At 41.3% G+C, this 12079-nt stretch overlaps 1 protein-coding gene across 1 annotated transcript in view; it reads left to right on the top strand.

Annotated features, from left to right (window-relative positions):
* Nucleotides 1-12079, top strand: part of HPSE2 (heparanase 2 (inactive)) — a gene marked incomplete at its 5' end in the record, with an annotated part of 616756 nt that overhangs the window by 563561 nt on the left and 41116 nt on the right. The window lies entirely within an intron of this gene.

Raw genomic sequence — 12079 nt, 5'->3', positions numbered from 1 at the left:
GTTAAAGCCACCTAATGAGAATGTAGGTGATGCTAAATTTAGAGGCATTCCCCAAGGCATGGAGATGTAGGTAGAAAGCCCACCAAAAAAAAAAAAAAAATGTTTTTGCCAAAGCTGTTGTTGTTGCAATAGGGAGTTCAGACATCACCTGACCCAGCACTATATCCACCATCCCACCCTTGAAGGGCCTCCACTAAGCAACTTGGGAGCTTGAAAATATGGTTTATTTTACTCCCCAGGTACATTCATCAGCTGTGTAGCTGCAGATACCTTCCCCAAGAAAAACTGTAGGATTCAGAGGTCCAGTTTTAAAATATGCCACTGCAGTGGCCTTGTGACAGGAAATGGGTGTAGTTATTCACACATTTTTGTTGAGTGCCAGCTTTGTGCTAATACCGTGCTAGGTTCTGGCAATATGGCTGTCATGGAAACAAACATGGCTTCTCGCTCTCAAGAAGCTCAGAGTCTATCTTGGGGAGAGACAAATAATAGTAACCAGATAAATAAGATAATTACTACAGATTGTGAGAAATGCAATAGAAGTTTGGAGAAAACTGGTGAAGGAGCTATTTTAGATGACGTGGCAAAGATAGATTCCTGACTTAAGCAGAGACCTGAAGGATGAGAATGAGGTGGCCTCAAGAAGAGCTAAGGAGAACACTTTTGTGCAAGGACCCTAGAAGGAAGCAGGTCGAGAGGATTCACAGGGTGGAAAAGTAAGCTAAATAAGGTGGTGAGGAAGGAAAAGATGATGTAAAGGCAGCTGGAGAGCTAAGCAGGAGCCACATCATGCAGAGCATGAGGGACCACCATGAGGAGTTCGGGTTTTAGTCTAAGAGCACTGGGCAGCCACTGAAGGGAACTGCTATGACCTGACTTAAGTTTTAGGAGGGTGACTTGAACTGTTCTGGGGAGAACAGAAAGCAGAGAGTCCAGAACTGGGGCAGAGAGCCTGGAGAGATGCTACTGTGGACCCAATGTTTTCTTTACCTTCTACCTCCTTTTATATAAACCCCAAGATAGCAGTATCCTCAATCACATCAACACTGTACAAACCCCAGAATGAGTTTGAGCTCCCCTAAAAACATGTTTCTATCCCTCCCAAGCAAGGGTGGACTGGCTGAACATCTTTGCAAGGGCCTTGAATTAATATTAGCACAATTGGATGCTGGGCCCTCTTCCAGAATGCTAGGCCCCAGAAATTTATACCATCGTCACCTCCTCCAACCCCAGTGAGCCCTGATCCTAATCTAGACATGACCGCACGAAGGCAGGCCTTCATCATCATTCACTTTTATGGTTAAGATTTTCTCTCCAGGCCTCTACCCTGCATTTATTCCTATTTGGAATTCCCAACCCGCCCTTCTTCCATTAGTGTCATCTGTAAACTTAATGATGACCATGTTCTGTATTTTAGCCCTCAGGTCCTTTAGAAACAATGTTCTCTGTATTTGTTTTTGAAGTTATGAGCAGATGGCCATGCTACATGAACACAGGCACTGAAATCTGAACCAAGGAAATGTGATTTTGGAAGGAGACTAGTTCCCCATGACTAGTGCTAAACTTTATGCTATAGAGTTTAATTTAATATTGGAGTTGCTGTTGTAATCAAAATAAAATTTACAGCAGAGTTGATCTGATATATCTAATAATATGATTGTTATTATGCTGTGAGAGAAAAGACATTTGTATAAATGACTTATACACATTACTATTTCACAGCCCCACCAAAGTTATAGTTCTCTTATAAGAACTGTCAATAATTTTCCTTGTCACCCATGTGAATACAAACTCATGAGAGACAAAGATTCTATCTAGACCTTACTTCTAATCATGGTACTCACAAGGTTGAGATTTCCCTTGATACACCCAGTCCTCTGCTATACCTCCTCCTACACCCAGGCCCTTAAGTTTCCACATCTAATCATACTAGAAGGCTAGAAAAAGCAGAAACTCTAGCTTCTGGGGCTGTGGACTGTTTGCCTGAAGTATGATAGCAATCATCATATTCCTGATTAAGGGGTGTGTAATGTTGGAAATTACACTGTAGACAATGCATTCTTAGACAACTCTGCATGTAATTTTGCCTAGCACTCACGGAAGCATCCAACCCGACAGAAAAGTTACATTATAAATTTTATGTTGAAATATTATTTATGGTTGGTGTCAAAAGACACCAAACACCACTTCCCTGGTGCTGCCAAATTCAGAAATTCTTTTATGGAGGTAAAATGTCTAAGAATCTTTCTACCAGTTTTGTCCTTCTGAGTTTAAATGCTCCTCACCCCAGCCCACCGCCATGTTTTCCCACAGGTAGCCCATCAGTCTTTTTCTAGTTCTTGGATTCCTACCTTGTTATTTGGCATATGCCTGTGAAACACACAAGAAGGGGCTATTGCAGTGCTGCAGAGTTGTTAAGAAAAGTGAGAACTGATTATTCCACCTTCCTAATTTGCAGGACCCCAAGCAAAAAGAAAATGTGGAACCTCAACTTTGAAACAGTACCATTAAACATACTAAAATATAAAACTTTTTTCCTTTCTGCCAGTTTCTCTTCTGACTTACAATATCTTTTATTTGCTGTTTAAGTTTTTCTAAGTAGAGAACAATTAAAATTTTTAATAATTAACATGAGTTTTGCCATTCATCTTTCTGTTGTGTATGTGAGACTTAAATGCTAATATAAGAACATTTAAATTTCAGGCAAATTACCAAAATTGTACAATTTGCATTTCATAACTTGTACATGCATACGTATTTTGTTCTTTCAGAACAATGGACACATTGCATAGAACACACACTCACCTTGCACTCACTTCCAGACTCACTGAGCTCCCACACATCATGATCTACCCAGATTCTGTGCTCACTGGGCATTGTAAACATTTTATGTCACCTGGGTAGAAAAGAACTACAGACACACATATTGTGCATATCTCCTCTGCTCATGTGCATGCTCCATTGTCTCTAGACTTTGCTCACAAATCACAAGTTCAAAAACAAAACTAAGAATTCTAAGATGGTGACAGTAGAGCACGAAGCCAAACACAGGGCTGCTTTGAGCACAAGGCCTTTCTGAGCATGGGGTCTTGTGCAGTTGCATAGATTGTATGCCCATGAAGCTGACCCTGTGACTGAGAAGGGGTTATAGGATTGGGTAGTTGGGAGAAGGCAGGTGGAACAGAACCCTAACTCTGCCGAAAGAAGTCCTTTACTATGTTATGAAAGGCCCCTAGCCTATTGGATTTCTGGTTCAGTCTCTGTCAGTAACACCTGGAATTTTTGTTTATATCTTTGGCTGAAGGGGTAAAGAAGATAGGAGGGAGTTCTGCCAATTTTTTCATTATAGTTGACACAGAAACTCCACTGAGGTAGAAGGGAGAGACCAGATAGTGAACCTATATGACAGAGACTTTAATTCCAAATCATAAGGGAAACTTTTAAATGCATTTTCAGTGTCCCAATTATACTTTAAAAAAAACTGCTGTCACTTAAAACTAAGGAATAGTAATCAGAGAAAAATAGAATAACATTTTCCATCTGGCTTATTTTGTGTGGAGAATTTGACTTTGTGCATTCAAGACTTAAGTCAGTGTGCTTTTGCAAATGTCAGAATTATCAAATTATATAATGAGATTTATAATAATATCTTCATTCAGGGTTCAATGAGCTGTTTTCCAGCTGGCAGTTCTCTGGAATTGGACTTGCCTTTGAACTTTGAAAATTTTGCACATTTCAGAGAGTTCATATTCTATTTCTTACTGGGTTTCTGTGCCAAGGTTGCTATTCTTTCCAGCTTCTCCATCAACTAATATTTATTTATTCAAGGTCTATAAAGCCCCATAAATGAAGACCTTCAGGTTTATAATGATTGATTTCCAATATCTGGGAGTGTGTTTGAAAATATCAAAGGTAGTTATTGAGTTGGTAGTGTGGTTTCCCATTTGCACTTATTAAGAATAGTAATAAATATTGGCAAAGTACCTGCTCCAAAGTGTTCCTGTCGCTAACCTTCAGTAATTCCCTGAATAGTAAGGATAAGGTAATATATAGAGATAAAAACCTTTTCCAGTGGTTCTGTACTGTGCCCAACCAAGAGAACTGCTTGTTGCCCCTAGTTATAGGGAAACATCCAGATAGGAAAAACTGAGCCAGACTGCTGTATGGATGACCACTTTAATTGATTTTATTTCTAATGCATTTTCTGTTGAGAATGATCCAATTTAGCAACATGGGTTTGCCAGTTAATTATCAGTCCTCCACTTTACTTGATGTCAACAAAAATGGCCACCATAATGAGAACTATTCTCAAGGCACAGGATAGATGCAGATCTCCTACCTTTTCTCTCTACTGCCTTTGTCTCCCTCCTCTAGATTCCTTGATGGGGGTGGGTTTTATTCCATAAGACGTATTTTCTCACAACCTGGAACTGCCTCACACACTGCTTTTCACAAATAGCAAAGTACCTAGCAGCTTCCATTATAGGATATGGAGTACAGGGAAGATTCTCTGTCCCTCCTCAGCTTGACTCTATCTATTCATATTTCTACATACATACCCTAACTTTGGGATGCAGTAAATGCACTTTGGTGATTGTAAAGTCAACTCTACTTTTAAAATCACACAAAGCCTGATATCAAGGGAAATATCATAAAAGCCATTAGGTGTACAGTTAAAAGATGGATCTTAGCCTGCACCTTGAATCTCACTTTATTGGGAGGTTTGAATCCACTTGAGTCTGGGTCTTATAGAGCAGGGTCTGGAGTCCAGAGCACCTTAATGGACCCCATAAAAGCACAGATAACATATTCATATTCTACACTTTGAAAAAGTCAAATGTATGGTTATTTGGGACAATTTCCTGAAAATCAGTTCTTAAATTTCTCCATAGATAGTGCAAGGGTCTAAAAGCTGTGGCCTGCCCAGCAATTTAACTTCTGCTCAGGAGCAAAGGGAGTCATGGAGGGACCAACCCAGTTGTCTGCAGCTGGTATTTCTTTTCTCAGGCAAGACCCTGAACTTAGCAGTGCCTCGAGCACTGAACACCCTTCTCCAGAATGCAGAAAAAGTAAGGAGAGCGAGCATCTTCTCTTCACACAACTTGAGTTCTGGGCATATTTGTCCTGTAGACAGTGGATTGATAGACGGAGCTGCTTTGACCATACTTTCCCACCAGTTACACATTGTAGCCATTTCAGCTTCAGCCATGCGTGCCAGATTGAATTAAATGCTTTTTTTAAAAGTCTCCAAAGCAGGAAAACATCTTTCTCTGACTGATATTTTTTTTACATATTTGTTAATGAGTGCACAATAAAGATGTGGTCTGTAGCTTGTTTCCCAAGGAGAAATCAAATTTGACCTCATGGATGTTGGTGCTCCTCAGATATAGTTTAAGTCTTTAATTGAAGCAGCTGCAAAATAGCTTGTGGACGGTGCACTGCTCCTGCACGGGCTTTCCTGGAGCTGTCTGCGTGGAGACCACCTTCATTTCCGTGTTCTGGATCCCCTGAGCTTGTTAGAGTGGCTGTCAAAAAAATGTCTCCTTTGGGTCTGGTTGACCTTGCTGTTGGCCTGTGAAAGCTGTGGTTAAGTCTGTGGTTGACTTCACAGACTTGATTCTTCTCTCTGTAGTCAGAAAGGTGCTAGCATTACGCCACTCTGTACAAAGGGACAAACCAACTTTTCTCCAAAGGCCTTTCCAGAAATCTCTCCACTGGCTCAGCTTCTGTATCCTGCCTAGAAGGTAGTGTATTCTTATAAAGTCTCTTCTATAAGCACTAAAATGCACTTAACTTTACTGACTTGTACAAATATGTTGGGTACAGAAAAGTGTTGGTGGTAAAAGAGGGCAAGTTTGGGGAGAGAGAGGATCTGCTCCAGGCCACAGGGGCTTGCATTCCCCTGCCAACCAACACCCAAAGGATGAGGCAATTAAGGAAGGAGAAGTGGGACCTCGAGTTAGCTCAAAATTTTTCTTTAGAGACCAGGTAAACTATGAGCTCTTTAAGGTGTAAAAGTGTGTCTTCATTGTTTCTGTTTGCCCAATGTATCACCGGTGCTTAGTAAATATTGACTGATGATGATGATGATGGTGATGATGATGAGAATGATGATGATGGCGATGATGATGGTATCTAAACAAAAAGTCCTTCTACTGCCTATTCATTCATGTCTAGTGAAGGCAAGACCTTGTCTCTGGCCTGACTTTGGTGCACACAGGTCATGCACCCATAGCTTTTACAAAAAAGTGCTGCTATTTACGATTAACCTTTGTCTTTTTTACCCACTTATTCTATCTTGTTCCTGCGTTTTCTCTCATATATACCTTATCTTCTACTTATTCTCATTTGATTATTAGTTATTTGAATTCTGTCTTATCTACCCTGGGCCTTATTTTCCCCATCATTCATCCTTTCTAGAATATATAGTAACATCACCTAATATTTTTCACTGTCTACCGTTACTCACCAGGCACTGGGATAATCCCTTTACATACATTCATCTTATTAATCCTCACAACATCCTTATGAGGTAGGTGCAAGTATTATCCTAATTTATAAATGATGATCCTAAGGCTTGAAGAACAAGTAACTTGCCCAAGATGGTAATCCACCTGGGAAGTCGTATAGTTGAACTAGAACCCAAGTCTGACTTCAGTTACTCCCACACACAGGATAGCTTGCAAAATGAGGTCAAAGAGGCCTCCTGAGTGAAATAAAATTCTGTGCCCACAGCCCTCTAACCTGTGAGGACAGTCTCCCTGATAAAGCCCTACCCACTCAAGCCCGGTCTTCACTTACTGCCTTACAAGTTCCTTCTGAGCAGTCCAGGTCAAAGCTATAAGTACATTCCAGAGCCTTCCCTGCTTATCCCAGCACGACTTCACCACCTGCCCTCACTGTGCCTTGAGAAGACCTGAGGAAATATTCTGGGGCATTGGACACTGAGACAGAAGCTTTCTCTTACCCTTATTTTCTGGGTAGTAATCCAAGACCAAGGGAAGAAAACATTTATGAGAAGACACTGGTTCTGCCTGCCAGGACTGGAAGGCCTCGGGCCTCATCTCCTCCTGAATTTTTGCTGTGATCGAGCAAGGAAGGTTTTCATGTTTGAGGAACTTGCAGCTTAGAGCAGTTGAGTGACTTATAGTTAACACAGATAAATGAGTTTTAACTGGATTTCCAGCCCAGGCTGCCTGACTCCAATGCCCAGGCTTTTCTGCCTCTAATAAGCGTATTCGAAGGGCCCAGGAATCCAAAAGTAGTTCAGGAAGCCAGCTCTTTTGCAAAAGCAAAGATCATAGTACAAGTTTTCCATGCTTGGAAACATCATTTGGGGTGAATGGAAGGAAAGTTCTCAAATGATCATTAACAAGATATTAGACATTCTTACATACCACCATCGTAGGTAAAGTGTGAGGTTAATGGGATGCCTCAGACTTCCACACCACAGACATAAACAAGAAGCATGACGGTGTCCACAGTATATTTATGAGATAGGCTTTGAAACATAGAGGTGCACCAGTGTTTTCCACCGGCCACAGTCTAGGTCAGTGGTTTGCCAAACGAGGGAAGGTGATTTGAACCCTGAAAAAAGATTGGGTAATATCTGGAGGCATTTTCGTTTGCCACAACTGGAGGAAGGGTATGCTGCTGGCATCCCGTAGTTGCAGGCCAGGGATGCTCCTAATATCCTGCAGCGCAGGGCAGCCTGTCCCAAGAGAATTGTCAGGCCCAAAATACCTATAGTGCTCACCTGGAGCTCTGCTCTGTTTCAGGGTCAAGGAAATGGTATGATTTCTCCAGATCCATGGGATCCTAAAGAAGAGATTATTCCTAGTATATTCCACTGCATCATGGATAAAAAGTAACTGCCTTGGACCAGAAATCTGTCTGAGAAGACTCAGCTTTTTCCTTTACTCTCACATTCTGCCACACTCACGACACTTCTAACCCCAGATGTGGAGGAAGAGAGGTTCCCCCATACCAGTCATCTGACACCAGCTGGGTGTCCCACAGCTCAGTTTCGTCTGACACTGTCTACCTGGAATAGCATCAGGTCCCACCAGGTCTCAGTCCCACAAGATTTACCCCACTTCAGATGCCAGTTGCAAATACCAGATTGTCCCTTGTACTTCTGACCAATAGCCTGCTATTAGTCAGGGTTCCCGTGTCTCTCTCCTCAGGTTTGATAATTTACTAAAACAGCTCACATAATTCAGGGAAACACTCTCTTAGGTTCACTGGTTTATTATGTAATAAAGAATATGATAAAGGATACAGATGAACAGCCAGATGAAGAGATACATAGAGTGAGGTTCAGAAGGGTCCTGAGCGTAGGCACTCTGTCCCTGTGGACCTGGGTGCAGCCCCCTCCTGGCACATGGATGTGCTCGCCAACCCAGAAGCTCTCCAAACTCTGTACTTTGGTGATTCTTACAGAGGCTACATCACATAGATATGATCAATTATTAATTCAATTTCCAGTCCCTCTTCCCCTCTAGAGAATGGGAAAGTGAATGCTGAAAAGTTCCAAGCTTCTAATCAAGCTTTGTCAACCAGCCCCCACCCAGGACCCCACAAGAGTAGCCTCATTAGAACAAAAGATGCTCCAGGGAGCCTGGGTGGCTCAGTCAGTTGAATGTCCAGCTTCAGCTCGGGTCATGATCTCGTGGTTCATGAGTTTGAGCCCCGTGTTCCAGTCTTGCATCAGGGTCTGTGCTAACAGCTCAGTTAGCCTTGAACCTGATTCGGATTCTGTGCCTTCCTCTCTCTCTGCTCCTCCCCCAATCATGCTCTGTCTCTGTCTCTCTCTATCTCTCTCAAAAATAAAAACATTTTTTTAAAAAAGGAACAAAAGATGCTCCTATCACCCAGGAAATTACAGGAGATTTAGAAACTCTGTGTCAGGCACTGGGGTCATACACCAAATATTAGCAAGAACCAAAGGTAGAGTCAAATATATATCATAGAATCTCTCAGAAAATCAGAGAGAACCCAGTGAAATTTAACAAATCCTACTGAAAATCAAGACAGTTCTTGTCACTTCTGTTTGCTGGATCCCAACATCAGTTGAGATTTGGCAGCCTGCTCCTTTCCTCTTCATGCTCAATTGATTGTAACCTTTGTCCCAGCTCAGCTCTTCATATCCCAGGTCTTTTCTCTCTGTGAGGAGGTCTGGAAAATGCACTTCACTTATGGGCTCGAGCTCTGCTCCGAGCTTCTAAGTGCAGAGCTTCTTGGTGGGCCCTTCAGGTGAGGAGGAGCGTGTTTACTTCTTGCCTTGCCCTGTACCTAATTTAGCCAGTGAAGCATGGCTGCTGTTCACTAATTCTCATCAAAGCTTTCAGGAGAGGAGAAAAGATGGAACTGATTTTAATCTCCATGCAGCAGCGGTTCTGAATTTTTAAGGGATCTTCACCGTGAATTCACTAATCAGTAAGATAAGATGCTTTCCCACTTTGGCTGCATACTGACAGCTTGCCATTTAATCAGGCTGGCACTTTTACTTTTAATAACACTTTTTAATTATAGATTCAGAGAGCTGCAATAGTGAGCTTTACTCACATAATTTTAGTACATTCATTCCTTCATCAAATACTTATGAAACACTTACTAAACACCCAGGCACCGTGCTAGTGCAGAGGCTACGGCTCCAGCCCTTAGATGCACTGCTTCATATTTCTAAGCCTCAGACCCTCACCTGTGAAAAGGAAAAATAAGTGCTTCCTCAGAGAATTCATTGGCAAGTTCAAGAAGATAGTACATGTGAGACTCATACTAAGCACTCAAGAAATCATGGACCTTGTTTGAAAAACACAGACCCTGATCTCACCAAAGGGTCCAGTGGACAATACATACAAGTCAGTAGATGATTAGCATATGTTGTGAAAACTGCTATAAAGAGGAACGGCAGGATTCACAGGATCACATACAAAAGAAAACCAAACCTGGATTTGGGGCTTCACAGAGTCTTCTAAGAGGAAGTTTAGACAGAAACCCAAAGAACATGAAAGGGTTAGCCAGGCAGGGCCTGGGTGGAAGGTGAACAGGGAACTCCAGGGAACAGTGTTTCTAAAGACCCAAAGGTGTAGGAGAATGGACCTTTCAAGGAACTGGATGACGGAAGATAGTACTACTCAGAGATAGGTTTTGTTTTCATGTAGGTGTATATCCTTCAAGTTTAACTCCATGGAAACACTTAACTCCCCCACCTCAAAATGGGATTACCCTATCTTAGAGTCTGCTTTTTTTTTCCCCAAGTTTTTATTTAAATTTCAGTTGGTTAACATACAGTGTAATATTAGTTTCAGGTGTAGAGTTTAGTGATTCAACACTTAACATACATACAAATGGCCAACAGACACATGAAAAGATGCTTAACATCACTCATCATCAGGGGAATACAGTCTAAACTACAGTGAGATGGGCGCCTGAGTACCTCAGGTGTGTAAGCATCTGACCCTTGATTTTTGCTCAGGTCATGATCTCATGGTTTGTGGGATAGAGCCCTGCATTGGGCTCTGTGCCAACAGCATGGATCCTGCTTAGGATTCTCCCTCTCCCTCTCTCTCCTTTTCCCCTACTCTCTCTCTCAAAAAAAAAAAAAAACTACAGTGAGAAATATCACACCCATACCAGTCAGAATGGCTAAAATTAACAACAGGAAAACAACAGGATGTGGAGAAAGGGGAATCCTCTTACACTGTTGATGGGAGTACAAACTGGTGCAACCACTCTGGAAAACAATATGGAGGTTCCTCAGAAAGTTAAAAATAGAACTACCCAGGATCCAGCAATTGCTCTGCTGGGTATTTACCTAAAGGATATAAAAATACCAGTTTGAAGGGATACATGCATCCTGATGTTTATAGCAGTATAATCAACATTAGCCAAATTATGGAAAGAGCCCAAATGTCCATTGACTGATGAATGGATAAAGAAAATTTGAGGTGTATGCACACACATGCACACACACACACACACACACACACACACACACACACACAGGAATATCATTCAGCCATAAAAAAGAGTGAAATCCTGCCTTTTGCAATGGCATGGATGGAGCTAGAGAGTATTATGCTAAGTGAATTAAAGTCAATCAGAGAAAGACAAATACCATATAATTTCATTCATATGTGGAATTTAAGAAACAAAACAAATATGGAGGGGGCGACAGGAAAAACCAAGAAATAGACTCTTAACCATAGAGAACGCACTGATGGTTACCAGAGGTAGGGGGATGGGTTAAAAACAGTGATAGGGATTAAGGAGGGTACTTGTGATGAACGGAATATTGTGTGGAAGTGTCTAAACTGCTTTTTATCTACACACTATAATGAACATCTTTTGACATCGTTAACTATTCTTCTAAAACCTGAATTTTAGGGACTGCAAAATATCCATAGTTCGATCTACTATAATTTTTTCCAGTAATTTATTTATTGAACTTTTAATTGTTTTCAGCTTCTTTCCCCATTAAACATAATGCTGTAATGATCATTGACCCAATTAAGATTCTTTGGCCATAGGAAAAAGAGTGAAAGAAGAAATCTAGGGAACTTAAGCAGAGAAGAAATGAGGTAGTTGAAAATCTGAAGCTCACGGCTTACAAAGGATGGAATCCAGGATAACATGGAACCCAGGAGGCAGCACCAATGACACTTCATAGAATAAATGGTGTGCTTGGCCATACCATTCGGTCTCCAGATTTCCCTGGAGAGAAAGTCTAACTGGCGTAATAAGATCACTTAGTTTCCTCAAGGAGAGACAATTATAGCTGAACGATTTCCCAGTAGAAATCCAGATGCTGTAATCAGAAGGAGGAGGAATTTAGGGCACAAAACCAACAATGGCTACTGCAACCATCTTACAGACAAATCTTTGCACATATTATGATTATTTATTTGGGGAAAGTGGAATTGTTGGGCCAAAGGGTATGCAGCAATTTGAGATGTGGATGCACATTACTGTGCTATTCTCAAGAAAGGTTCTTTCTGGCAACTTATTTTTTTTTTCATTTTGGTAAAATATATAACACATAAAATTTGCTAATTTAACCATTTTAAGTATACAG

The sequence above is a fragment of the Suricata suricatta genome, chromosome 2 (genome assembly GCF_006229205.1).
Source record: "Suricata suricatta isolate VVHF042 chromosome 2, meerkat_22Aug2017_6uvM2_HiC, whole genome shotgun sequence".
Taxonomy (NCBI): Eukaryota; Metazoa; Chordata; class Mammalia; order Carnivora; family Herpestidae; genus Suricata; species Suricata suricatta.
Note: the sequence above shows the minus strand (reverse complement) of the source record. Positions and strands in the feature narration are given on the sequence as shown.